Source organism: Antechinus flavipes, chromosome 4 (genome assembly GCF_016432865.1).
Source record: "Antechinus flavipes isolate AdamAnt ecotype Samford, QLD, Australia chromosome 4, AdamAnt_v2, whole genome shotgun sequence".
Classification (NCBI taxonomy): domain Eukaryota; kingdom Metazoa; phylum Chordata; class Mammalia; order Dasyuromorphia; family Dasyuridae; genus Antechinus; species Antechinus flavipes.
This window is the reverse complement of record NC_067401.1, coordinates 348,372,930-348,385,621: the sequence shown is the minus strand read 5'-3', so window position 1 is coordinate 348,385,621 and position 12,692 is coordinate 348,372,930. Positions and strand designations below refer to the sequence as shown.

The window sequence follows — 12,692 nt, the reverse complement described above, 5'->3', positions numbered from 1 at the left end:
TCTAAGAGGCAAAGATGAAGGAATAGTGAATTCTAGAAATAAGGAATAGTTACTACTCTGGATGAAGAGATTTCCATAAAATAAAGGAATTAAAATGCACAGCCTATAGGTTCCCTTTCTAATTCTAAATGCTACAATCTGAAGAACATAAATCAAATTTTCTTAAAAATATTTTTTCACGGTACAAAAAGTAGCATTTAGCTAAATATAGAGGGTCACGTATTCTAGAACCAATTGAACAATGTTGTGATTTACAACCTGCTGGGTTGTAGGAAGCATGGTACTAATAGAGCTCTGATTCATAAAGGTATATTGATCACTACCACATGTCATGCTAAGTCATCATAACATAAACTTAAAAAAAAAACCCTACCAATAGGCTTTACGAAGATTTGAAATGAAAACTCTTTACTATGCACAATGAAAGAGGGGTTATTAATATTATGAAAAAGATTCACAATAAAATTTAAAAAAAAACTTTAAATGTTTTCTAGTAGATTTCCAGTTTTCCAATAATAAAAATTCAACCAACATAAAATTCTTCCCAAAAATCTACCCCATAAGTTAATAATTACCCCTATTTCAGAGATGAAAAAATTGCAGCCCAAAGAAATCAGATGACTTGCCTGAGGTCGTTTCTGATACTAAGGCCAAAGCTATAGCCATTTAGACACTAAGCTGTCTCCCTAAGGTAGGTAGTCATTAAAGGACACTTGTATTTATTAGAAAACTAAAACAAGTTCAGTAAAGGAATAGTATATTACTAAACAAGAAATCCAAATAGGGAAAAAAGAGTAATCATATAATCTTTTCAACCACTTCTTATATTCTTTTAATCTGAAAGGATATGGGGGGAGGGGGGGAAGGGGAAGGGAGGGAAGAAGAGAGGGCAGTTAGTTGGTGTAGAGGTTAGAGCAACAGCCCTGAAGTCAGGAGGACCTGGTCTCAGAAACTTAACACTTCCTGACTGTGTGACCCTCAGCAAGTCACTTGACCCTAATTGCAGAGGAGAGGAGAGGGTAAAAGGGGGAAGGAGAAAGGGGGAAAGGGGGAGGGGCAGAGGAGAGGGAGAGAGGGAGAAAGGGAAAGGAGAGGAAGGGAGAAGAAGGGGAAGAGAAGGGAAGGGAAGGGAGGGGAAGGAAGAGAAAGGGAGGAAAGGGGAGGAGAGGGGAGAAGAAGAGAAAGGATATTGATTGGCTCTTAGGCTCCTGCATTTCTCCATTAGAACTACAATTTTCTTCTGGTAGGCCACAACAATAATCTAATCAGTGGTGTCAAACTCAAACAAAAAGAAGGGCCTCTAAGCAGTACATAGGGTCACTGCAGGCTATATATTATCTCGGTTTTAAACAGTAATATTATCTGTTTTCTTGAATTTTTATTATTTTGTTGAATATTTACTGATTACAGTCTAATGTAGGTCTGGCTGCACTTGAAGGAAGGCTACTTTTATACTGATTGTTGAAAGAAAAAGGCAGAAGGAAGCAACAAATTTAATATTGTGAGCAAATCGCTGACAAACACATCCTTGTTCTGAACATGGGATAAAAAGATACAGAAACTGAGATTTTCTGCTGGTTAAACAGACACATAAGTGTCCAATCTAAGGCTGGATAATCCCTCATAAGGAATGTTACACAATAGCAGTATTCGTGCATGGACTATCCTTCCAATTTTTTTTTTTTTTAAGTTTTAAATAATATCTTTTTTATTTTCAAAATACATGCAAAATTTTTGTTTTTCTTCCCAGCTTATTTTTATCTTTCTAAATCCGATTTTTCTTGTGCAACAAGAGAACTGTATAAATATGTATACATATATTGTATTTAAGATATACTTCAACATGTTTAACATGGATGAGACTACCTGCCATCTAGGGGAGGGTTGAGGGAAAGAAGGGAAAAGCTGGAACAGAAGTGTTTGCAAGGGTCAAGGTTGAAAAATTACCCATACATATGTTGTCAATAAAAAGCTATAATGCTAATAAAATAAATAAATTTTTAAAAATACATGCAAAGATAGCCTTCAACACTCCTCCCTGCAAAACATGTGCCTCATATTTTTATCCCTCCTTTCATTCTAAGCCCCACTAGACAGCAAGCAATCCAAAACAGATTAAATATGTGTAATTCCTCCAAACATAATTCCTCCAAACATACCTCCACACTTATGCTGCACAAGAAAAATAAGGTCAACAAAGAAGAACTAGAGATCATTATTGATCACAAAATAGAAAATTTTGATTATATCAAATTAAAAAACCTTTGTACAAACAAAACTAGTACAAACAAGATTAGAAGGGAAGCAACAAACTGGGAAAACATTTTTACAGTTAAAGGTTCTGATAAAGGTCTCATTTCCAAAATATATATAGAATTGACTCTAATTTATAAGAAATCAAGCCATTCTCCAACTGATAAATGGTCAAAGGATAAGAACAGACAATTTTCAGATGTTGAAATTGAAATTATTCCACTCATATGAAAATGTTCTAAATCACTATTGATCAGAGAAATGCAAATTAAGACAACTCTGAGATACCACTACACACCTGTCAGAATGGCGAAGATGACAGGAAAAAATAATGATGAATGTTGGAGGGGATGCGAGAAAACTGGGACACTGATGTATTGTTGGTGGAGTTGTGAACGAATCCAACCATTCTGGGGAGCAATCTGGAATTATGCCCAAAAAGTTATCAAATTGTGCAGACCCTTTGATCCAGTAGTGTTACTACTGGGCTTATATCCCAAAGAGATACTAAAGAAGGGAAAAGAACCTGTATATGCCAAAACGTTTGTGGCAGCCCTTTTTGTGGTGGCTAGTAACTGGAAAATGAATGGATGCCCATCAATTGGAGAATGGTAAGGTAAATTGTGGTATATGAATGTTATGGAATATTATTGTTCTGTAAGAAATGACCAGAAGGATGAATACAGAGAGGCTTGGAAAGACTTACATGAACTTATGCTGAGAGAAATGAGCAGAAGCAGGAAATCATTATACACTTCAACAATACTGTATGACGATATATTCTGATGGAAGTAGACATCTTCGACAAAGAGAAGATCTAATTCAGTTCCAATTGATCAAGGATGGATAGAATCAGCTACACCCAGAGAAAGAACACTGGGAAATGAGTGTGAACTGTTTGAATTTTTGTTTTTCTTCCCAGGTTATTTCTGCCTTCTGAATCCAATTCTTCCTGTGCAACAAGAGAACTGTATGGTTCTGCACAAATATATTGTATCAAGGATATACTATAACATATTTAACATTTTTAAGACTGTCTGCCATCTAGGGGAGGAGGTGACAGAGGGAAGGGAAAAATCGGAACAGAAGTGAGTACAAGGGATAATGTTGTAAAACATTACCTATGCATATATACTGTGAATAAAAAGTTAGAATAAAAAAATGAAAAATAAGGTCAAAAAGAAAAAAAAATGAGAAATCAAACCACCACAAAAAAGGTGAAAATACTATGTTGTGATCCATATTCAGTCCTCAAAGTCCTCCCTCTGGATGCAGATGGCTCTCTTTATCACAAGTCTATTAAACTTGGCCTGAATCACCTCATTGATGAAAAGAGTCAAGTCTATCACAGTTGATCATTATGTGATGCTTGCTATGTACAATATTCTGGATTCTACTCACTTCACTTAGCATCAGTTCATGATGGCTTCTCCAGGCCTTTCTGAAATCATCCTGCTGATCATTTTTTTTTTTTTTTGGCTAAAGCAATTGAGGTTAAGTGACTTGCCCAGGGTCACACAGCTAAGAAGTGCTAAGAGTCTGAGACCAGATTTGAACTTAGGTCCTCCTGACTTCAGGGCTGGTGTTCGATCCACTATGCCATCTAGCTGCCCCTGATCATTTCTTATGAAACAATAATATTTCATTACATTCATATACCATAACTTATTCAGGCATCCACTCAGTTTCCAATTCCTTGCCATTACAAAAAGGGCTGCTACAAACATTTTTGCACAGTTATCCCTTCCAATTTTTAAAATTAAATGATGATCCTGGAGCAACTAACCTGGCTACGCTCCCACATTGGCATTCATACCCAAGGATTAAGTCCTTTGAAGTCAGCTACCTCAAAAAGGCTTTATGGTATGGTATATGCAGGCTCAGGTCCCATCCAGTATGTTTCCCACTAACATTCAGCTGGAAGATATTATTGGCTGTTGGCAAAAGTATTTACTAAGAAATCATAGTAAAAAACAGTAGCAAAAAACTATTCTATTCTTCCCCTAAATCTGAGGTATATATTCTTCCACAATACATATGGCATAAATGGAAAGCATAGGCACAATTTTACAATGTAAATACAATGAGGAAACATTTACTAAGATGATATAATAAAAGAAGTAGATAAAAGTATTCCTCTCTTTACCCCAGGATGCATTTTGCTACAACTGCACAAAACAATCAAGTGTGGGCATATATATATTAACATATTTATACATGTACACACACACACACACACACACACACACACACACACATATATATATAAATGACTGATAAGATCAGAGAACAGCTAGTAAACTATTTACTATATATCAATTATCCTGATATTTAAAGCCCTTCTCAATCTGTCTCCAGCCTGCCTCTCCAGATAGGCACATTATACCTTCATAAACTTCATAAACTCTACATTCTAGCCAAACTATTCTATCTGTGATTTCCCAGGCACAACTTTCCATACATTTTTGCACAAGTGTTCCTACACCAAGAATACACTTCCTCCTAACCTCTACTTCTTAGAATCCCATGTTCCCTCAAGCCACAGTTCATGTTCGATCTACTAATAAAAGACTTTTTTCATCTTCTTATTAGAGCTCAATTCTTCCTCTTCAAACAAAAATGTATGTATTTATCACTTTATTATTTTACATGATATGTCTACATAGAAGGCATTTAAGACATGTTTGGTGGATTAACTATTTGAATATAAAAGTATTTTCCATACTTGTAAAAATTGATACTTCTATTATTCATGACAAAAATTATTTAACATTTTAAAAATCAGTTCAAAAGCTGAAATATAATTTTTAAAAAGACCTCCATTGAGTTGTGAGAACTCATATAACCATTCTGAAGAGCAATTTGGAACTAAGCCCAAAGGACAGATATATCTTCTGATCCAGCAATTACACTACTAGGTCCGAATTCCAAAGAAATCCAAATTTTTAAAAAAGGAGAGGAGTACAGGCCCTATTTATAAAATCTTTTTGTGGTGGCAAAATAATTGGAAATTGAGGGGATGTTTATCAACTGGAGAATTGATGAACACAGTTGTGGTGTATGATTGATAGAATACTAATGATTTCAGAAAATGTAGAAAGACGTACACAAACTGATACAAAATAAAATAATGAGAACCAGAAGAATACTGTATACCATAACAGCAATACTGTAGGATGATCAAATGTGAAGGACAACTATTCTCAGCAATACAATGATTTAAGACAATACCAAAAGACTCATGAAGAAAAATGCTATCCACATTCAGAGCAAGAAATGATGGAGTCTGAATGAAGATTGAAGCATATTATTTTTCACTTTATTTTATATGACTTATAGGAAATATATTTTACATGACAGCACATATAAAACCTATATCAAATTTCTTAGGGGTAGGGGAGAATTGAAGGAAAAAAGGAAAAAATTTGGAACTTGAAATTTTTTTAAATGAGCATTAAAAATTATCTTTAAATGTAATTGGGGGAATATAAAATAAAATTTTCTTAATTTTTCCAACAAAAAAAAAAAGTCCTCCATTGGTAACATTCACATGAACTCAACCAACATTATAGTGATAAATGGCCAAGTAATACAGATTTGTTTATGGAAAACAGAAAATGAAAGTAAGATAGTAGCTACTCAAGACTGAGTTATTATGTCCAGAAATAACAAAAAAGGTTATCCTTGTGAAAAAATTTAGATTTATTAGCTAATGTAGATCATGCAATGAAGTATTAGAAACTGGAATATAAAACTGCAGATAATAAAAATTTAACATCTACTACACAGTTAAAAAGACAAAAACAAGTGGCTAAAATTATAAACCACAAGCTCTCTATCTTTTTATAAATGAAAGGACAACAAATTTCTATATCACAAACAAAAACTACAAAATGCTCTTGAAAATTTAAGAAATAAATTGTATTGGAAATAGACAGGACTGTTGTCCCAAATTACTAGTTGAAACAATGAGCCATAAAAATTGACATAAGAATGCCAAAAATGATATTACTATACCAAATTCTCAATCTCTAAAAACTATGGAATGAAAAATTTTCAAAACATAGAGACCTAGAAGGATGAAAATCAAATGGGACAAGAGACACGTTTTCTGTCATCTATTCAAGTTGTCACAAACTTATAAGTCCAGAGAAAATGGACTTAGATGCTAATATTCTTATTCTTTCACAAAAAGGAGGCATGTTATGTAATTACACAATGGTCAAAAGAACAATAACTATAAGAAGAACTGGATAGCAGTTTGTCCTCAAACTGTATCTATCTATAAACTCCATCAAAAAAAGGTAAGAACAAGCTAACGATGATAATACTAGACATTGTATATCTAGGTATATGTATGAATTATATAATAAAAGAGCTAAATTTATAATAGCAAATGATATTATTCCAACTTACAGAAGAAGCTGAAGTTCCTTGAGGTTAAGTAATTTGCCCAAGATCACACAGTTAATATGTATCTGAGGCAAAACTTTAAAATGGCTCCTTGATAAAATCAAATATTGTGTCCACTATACTATTCTAACTCTCTATCCTCTATACAATATCATACATAACAGTCACAAATAATGTTCAGTTGCCATGCCTGACAAATACAGAACTGTAGCTAACTGGGTAACCATCTGGGAGTTAGAAGAAAGAGAAGGTATAGTTTTGATCCTTAAAAACAATTAATAATTTGCCCTTCAATACATACTAATTTTCCCCAAACTCTTAATGCCTGATCAGTTCTGTCCTGCCATTAATAATTCTCAAATATTGCACATAAACAGAATAATTCTATACTACTCAAAAAAACACTGTTGATTTTTGAACAGCTCTTGAACAGATGGCAACTCAGAAGAGTCTTGTTCCAATTATGGCAACTTTAGCAGTATGCTCACCTGCTGCTACCTGAAACACCAATACCGCCTATCTCTATTCAAAAAAAACTTCTAATCACAACTATCATTCTACATAATTCCTGGTCCTCGTTCCTTAAATTATAAGTAAAAAATGAATTTCATTATAACTCTACTAATTAAAACAAGCAGGAATCATCACAGTACTATAATATGTTGTGTTTTTTGCATAATTACACTGGGCTGTAATAAAGTTTTGCTTCCTATGCATGTAGGGTCAGAAATAAGAGATCTTATTACACTAATCCTGGAGGAACTTGGAAATGTTAGGAGTTTAATCTCGAAGACATTAAAACATTACAAAGTTATTTAATATGAAATTTATTCCTGGTTTTATACAAATATGCATATATATTCTTTAAATTTTCTTCTTAAGTAACCAAAGACTAGATTATGACACCAAAATATGTAGAGGATCACAGACAGTGGGGAAACTCTGGACAAGGTATAAGACCCTTCAGCCCAGAGGGAACCTGCTAACAATGTATGGTTCTGTCCTCATATTCCCTAACGGCTTTCAGCCTTCCTGAGAAGTCAATGGGCGGTGACCCCAGGAGGCAAACTACATACAATAGCAAGTTGTTTATGTGGTCCCAGTATATACTTAGCGCATGTCCAGTGTTGTTTTGGTTACATAAGTATGAGGGGATATAAGAGTGAAAGAATTGGGAATAAATGGACTCCATATTTCCACCATCCTTGGGAGTCTAGCATTATCACTTCTCCACTAAGACAATATACTTTAATCACCCTGGCATTGAGGCTCTAGAAAGTATGGTAAGTTTTGTCACCCCAACTTGGAGGCTCTAGAAAGCAGGACACAACAAAAATATAAAATATCAATCAGAAAACAGTTAAATTTATGTACAGTCTGAGTAAAAAAGACAAGGAAACTATAATTTATTCTATTTATCAGGTTTATAGACAAAATGCTCCCCTGGGCCTAAGTCTTTCTGGACTCTTCTCCCTTCCTTGTAATAAATGCAAACACAATCTAGTAACCAATTTTGCCTTCTGACCACCAAGAAAAAACCTGAAGTTTGCTGATTTCATGAGACCATTAAGCAGTTCATTACAGTGGTAATGAGATAATGAAAAGATAATAGAGATTTTTGAGAACCTAGATATAGAAAAAAGACTAGGGCTCTTATTTATCTAATCTGAAAAATTTGACAAGCTACTTATATTAATGTCAATGGGCACCTGACAATAAATTTTAAAGTTTGTGTTTATTTAAATGAAGCACACAAAGAGAAAAGTTTCAATAAAACCTTCTAATTCTCCACAATGGTGAAGGTTCCTATATTAATTTCACAAAAACTGCTCTTAGAGGTTTTAAAATATGTCTCGAAAATCATAGCCATGATCTACTATATGAACACAATGTACCACTAGTTTCTCTAAACATTTTAACAACTTAATTTACTAGGTACCTTGCCATTCTGTTTGAGCTCTTAGTAATTTGTCATTTGATCTTAACAAATCTTTTTTTTTCCCTATCTTTACACAGAGTAGGGAGTTACCCTAAATCTCTGCTGTTTTTCATCCTATGTTTTCAATTTAAAAAACAACATCTATATACGAAAGATTATTAAGTTCTATCTCTTCTACTTTCTCTTTCTACAATTCATTCTAGCATTCTAGAAAAATATCCAAAAACAGCCATTATAATGCAAAAAATACAACCCAGTACAGAACCTAGAATAAATACTTATTGAACTTGAATATACTTACCATTTCTCAGTTACTAGTTCAGAAAGGGATACAGATAAATGGAGTGAATGGCAGTGGAGCAGTCTAGTATTCCCAGTCCGATATTCTACTAGACTTAACTGCCTCTGCAAAAAATACAAATCAAAAACATATAAATCATCTATAAGTTACCAAAAAAAATTGGCAGATAAAAATAAAAGCACAGTGTTCCACAAAATTAAATATCAGCACAATTCTGATGACTTTTAAATTTTAGAATTAAAGCAGAAACAGCAATCACTTCATAACATTTGACTATCATTATACTTCTACATAATAATTATAATGTCCATAATGAAGCAATATTTGAAAAATGTTCTTTCTCTTCTACCATCTTAATAGCTTCTATGTATAATTTTTTAAAGTTTAAATGAATAAATCTTTCAAAAATAAACATTCAAAAATAAAATCTTGAGAAAGTAGTATAACAAAACTCATGTCTTCAAAAAAATAAAAACTAATGACTTTTTTTTTTTTTTTTTTTTTTGCTGAGGCAACTAGGGTTAAGTGACTTGCCCAGAGTCACACAGCTAGGAAGTAGAAATGTCTGAGACCAGATTTGAATTCAGGTCCTCCTGACTTCAGGGCTGGTGCTCTATCCACTGCACCACCTAGATACCCCACTAATAATTAATTAATCGAAACTGAAATAGTTTTGATCCTGGAGTAACTTGGAAATGTTGGGAGTTTAATCTTAAAAACATTAAAACATTACAATAAAGTTACTTAATTTGAGGGTCCTATAGATAAGAAATTCATGGAAGTCTTGGGACCTCCTATTAATGTTATCCCAACATACTTTGTATGTCTTCCCTCCTTGTGTCTATGGTCAGTTTAGATAGAAATGGAACAACTTAAATAGTTATAGTCAGATTTATTTTCCTCCCTATCATTCCCACTCAGTTCACTCAATATCACTACTCTTAAAGTCAAGTAAGAACTATGCAAAAAAGAAAAAAGAAACAGAGATAAAACTTTCAAATTCACATAACTAAAAAATAAGTATTACTTTTTGAAGCAAAGAATAGTACATTTAAGAAAAAGATATTGGTCTTCCCTAATCCCAAAGCTGCAAAGGATAAAGGAAAAGATTTTCTAGGTTTTCATATTAGCTCTTCTTTGTCATTTAGAATATGAAAGACTTCTTTACAGCAAAAATGACCATATAAGTTTCTGTCTCTTTCTCTGGCTTAAAAACAGGAGCAAAAATCTGACAAACTTTCAACTCTAGTCTGGAAAAGAAAAAAAATGCAACACAGGTCTGATAGGAAAAACATCTTAGGGAAGTGGAAAAGGAACTGACATCTTGGAAGATTAGAATAGTATTTTTTGCATATACATACTATACTTTATATTTTAAAATAATGTCACTGATTCTAAGATACTACTATACACCTCTGAGATTGGCTAGGATGACAGGAAAAGATAATGATGAATGTTGGTGGGGATATGGGAAAACTGGGACACCAATACATGTTGGTGGAAATGTGAATGCATCCAACCATTCTGGAAAGCAATTTGGAACTATGCTCAAAAAGTTATCAAACTGTGCATACCCTTTGATCCAGCAGTGTTACTGCTGGGCTTATATCCCAAAGAGATCGTAAAGACGGGAAAGGGACCTGTATGTGCACGAATGTTTGTGGCAGCCCTCTTTGTAGTGGCCAGAATTGGAAACTGAGTGGATGCCCATCAATTGGAGAATGGATGAATAAATTGAGGTATATGAATATTATGGAATATTATTGTTCTGTAAGAAATGACCAACAGGATGATTTCAGAGAGGCCTGGAAAGACTTACATGAACTGATGCTGAGTGAAATGAGCAGAACCAGGAGATCATTATATACTTTAACAACAACACTATATGATGATCAATTCTGATGGACATGGCCCTCTTCAATAATGAGATGAAACAAATCAGCTCCAATAGAGCAGTAATGAATTGAACCAGCTACACACAGTGAAAGAACTCAAGGAAATGAGTGTGAACCACTACATAGAATTCCCAATCCCTCTATTTTTGCCACCTGCATTTTTTATTTCCTTCACAGGTTAATTGTACACTATTTCAAAGTCCAATTCTTTTTGTACAGCAAAATAACTATGGACATGTATACATATATTATATTTAACATACTTAACATGTATTGGTCTACCTGCCATCTATGGGAGGTGGTGAGGGAAAGAAGGAAAAAAGTTGGAGCAGAAGGTTTTGCAAGGGCCAATGCTGAAAAATTACTCATGCATATGTCTTGCAAATAAAAAACTAAAATGAAATTTAAAAATAAAAAATAAATAAATTGAGTGAAATGGAAAAAAAGAATAAAATAAAATAATGTCACTGTAGGAGTCTCTATCTTTATCTGCCACATGTTAAGACAAGGACTAAGTTAGCCTTTATAGCGCCTATTGCTCTTTGTGGCTTTCCTTCTATCTTAAAGTCTACCTACCACCTCAAAAATAAACAAATAAATAAAATAAAAGGAAATCCATTTTTAACTTCTACATACTTGGTTAACTAATATGCGACTTTGTTTCTCCTCATCATATTAATGGCATAATCTCTACAATTACATCCATTTTCCACTGCCATTGCTGCCATCACTCATCAACTTGACTTTTGCCACTAGATTTTAATGACTCAGGAAGAGTCATTTATACAACTGCCTCACTTAAATTCAATACACTCACATCACCCATGATGTTACTGGTCCTCTTAGAAAACAAAGGACAAACAAAACATCTACAATGGCAAATGTCTAGCATTGTTCATTTTCCACTTAAGTCCATCTATACTGTGTTTCCCCGATAATAAGACCTATCCCGAAAATAAGCCCTCCCCTTACTGTGTAAGATTCCTCTAAAATAAGCCCTCCCCCGAAAATAAGCCCTATTGAGATTGCTACTGTAGTGAAGGTGATCCCCTGCGCTACACACTACATTACGGTACCCTCTGTATGCACCGTCCTTCCCCCCTCCCCCCACCTCACCCCTGGGTGGCGCTCCGAGCTGCATCCAATCAGAGTTGCAGCAGTGAGCGCGTCATCCTGTTCTTCCCCAGTGATTTGCTTGCTGGCGCCATTGAGACCAGTGCTGCGGAGGAGAGCTGAGGCAGGACAACATAAAAACCCGGTATGTAAGCGGGAGTGAGGGGGCATGATGGAGGATAAAAGGGGCATGATGGAGGATAAAAGAAGAACTCAGGGGGCATGATGGAGGATAAAAGAAGAATTCAGCCAGCACTCACCGCGCTAAAGAAATGAAAAACTTCCTTGCAGAGAGAAGAACAGATCAAGTAATGATTCCTGCAGGAATGACTGCCTATCTCCAGACCCTTGATATTGCAAAAACAAGCCATTCAAGGAGCATTTGCACATGGAAGTCAATGACTACATTGAAAATAGAATGGAAAGAGATCAGCGTAGAAACTTTGTGAAGCCCTGTCTGCAAGAAGTCGTAACTTGGGTGAAGAAGTCATGGGATAAAATTACTGACAGCTGAGTCGCCAAGGCACTACGAGCACGTTACCTGAACAAGACATGTTCATTTAAAGAGAGCTATATTGCTGGACGTGACAGATTGGGTCCAGTTCTTCTGAAGGAAATAGAGGCGCAAGACATCCAGGACGGAATTCAGGGTATGGACACTTATGATGATGTTGTTGAAGAAGATGACATGATCATTACTGAATAAAGGTACTTTTTTTGTTCACATTTACCTGTTTATTAAAATTGCTGTCAATGTTCATTAAAATAAGCCCTCCCC

General features: G+C 34.6%; 1 protein-coding gene across 2 annotated transcripts in view; it reads right to left on the bottom strand.

Moving 5' to 3' along the window:
• The window catches only part of TULP4 (TUB like protein 4), a 247,562-nt gene that overhangs the window by 220,249 nt on the left and 14,621 nt on the right, over nt 1-12,692 (bottom strand). For both annotated transcript variants that reach the window (XM_051998005.1, XM_051998007.1), the window contains exon 2: nt 8,907-9,010. The gene's annotated coding sequence lies outside the window, so the exon portion shown is untranslated. The remainder of the gene's footprint in view (nt 1-8,906; nt 9,011-12,692) is intronic.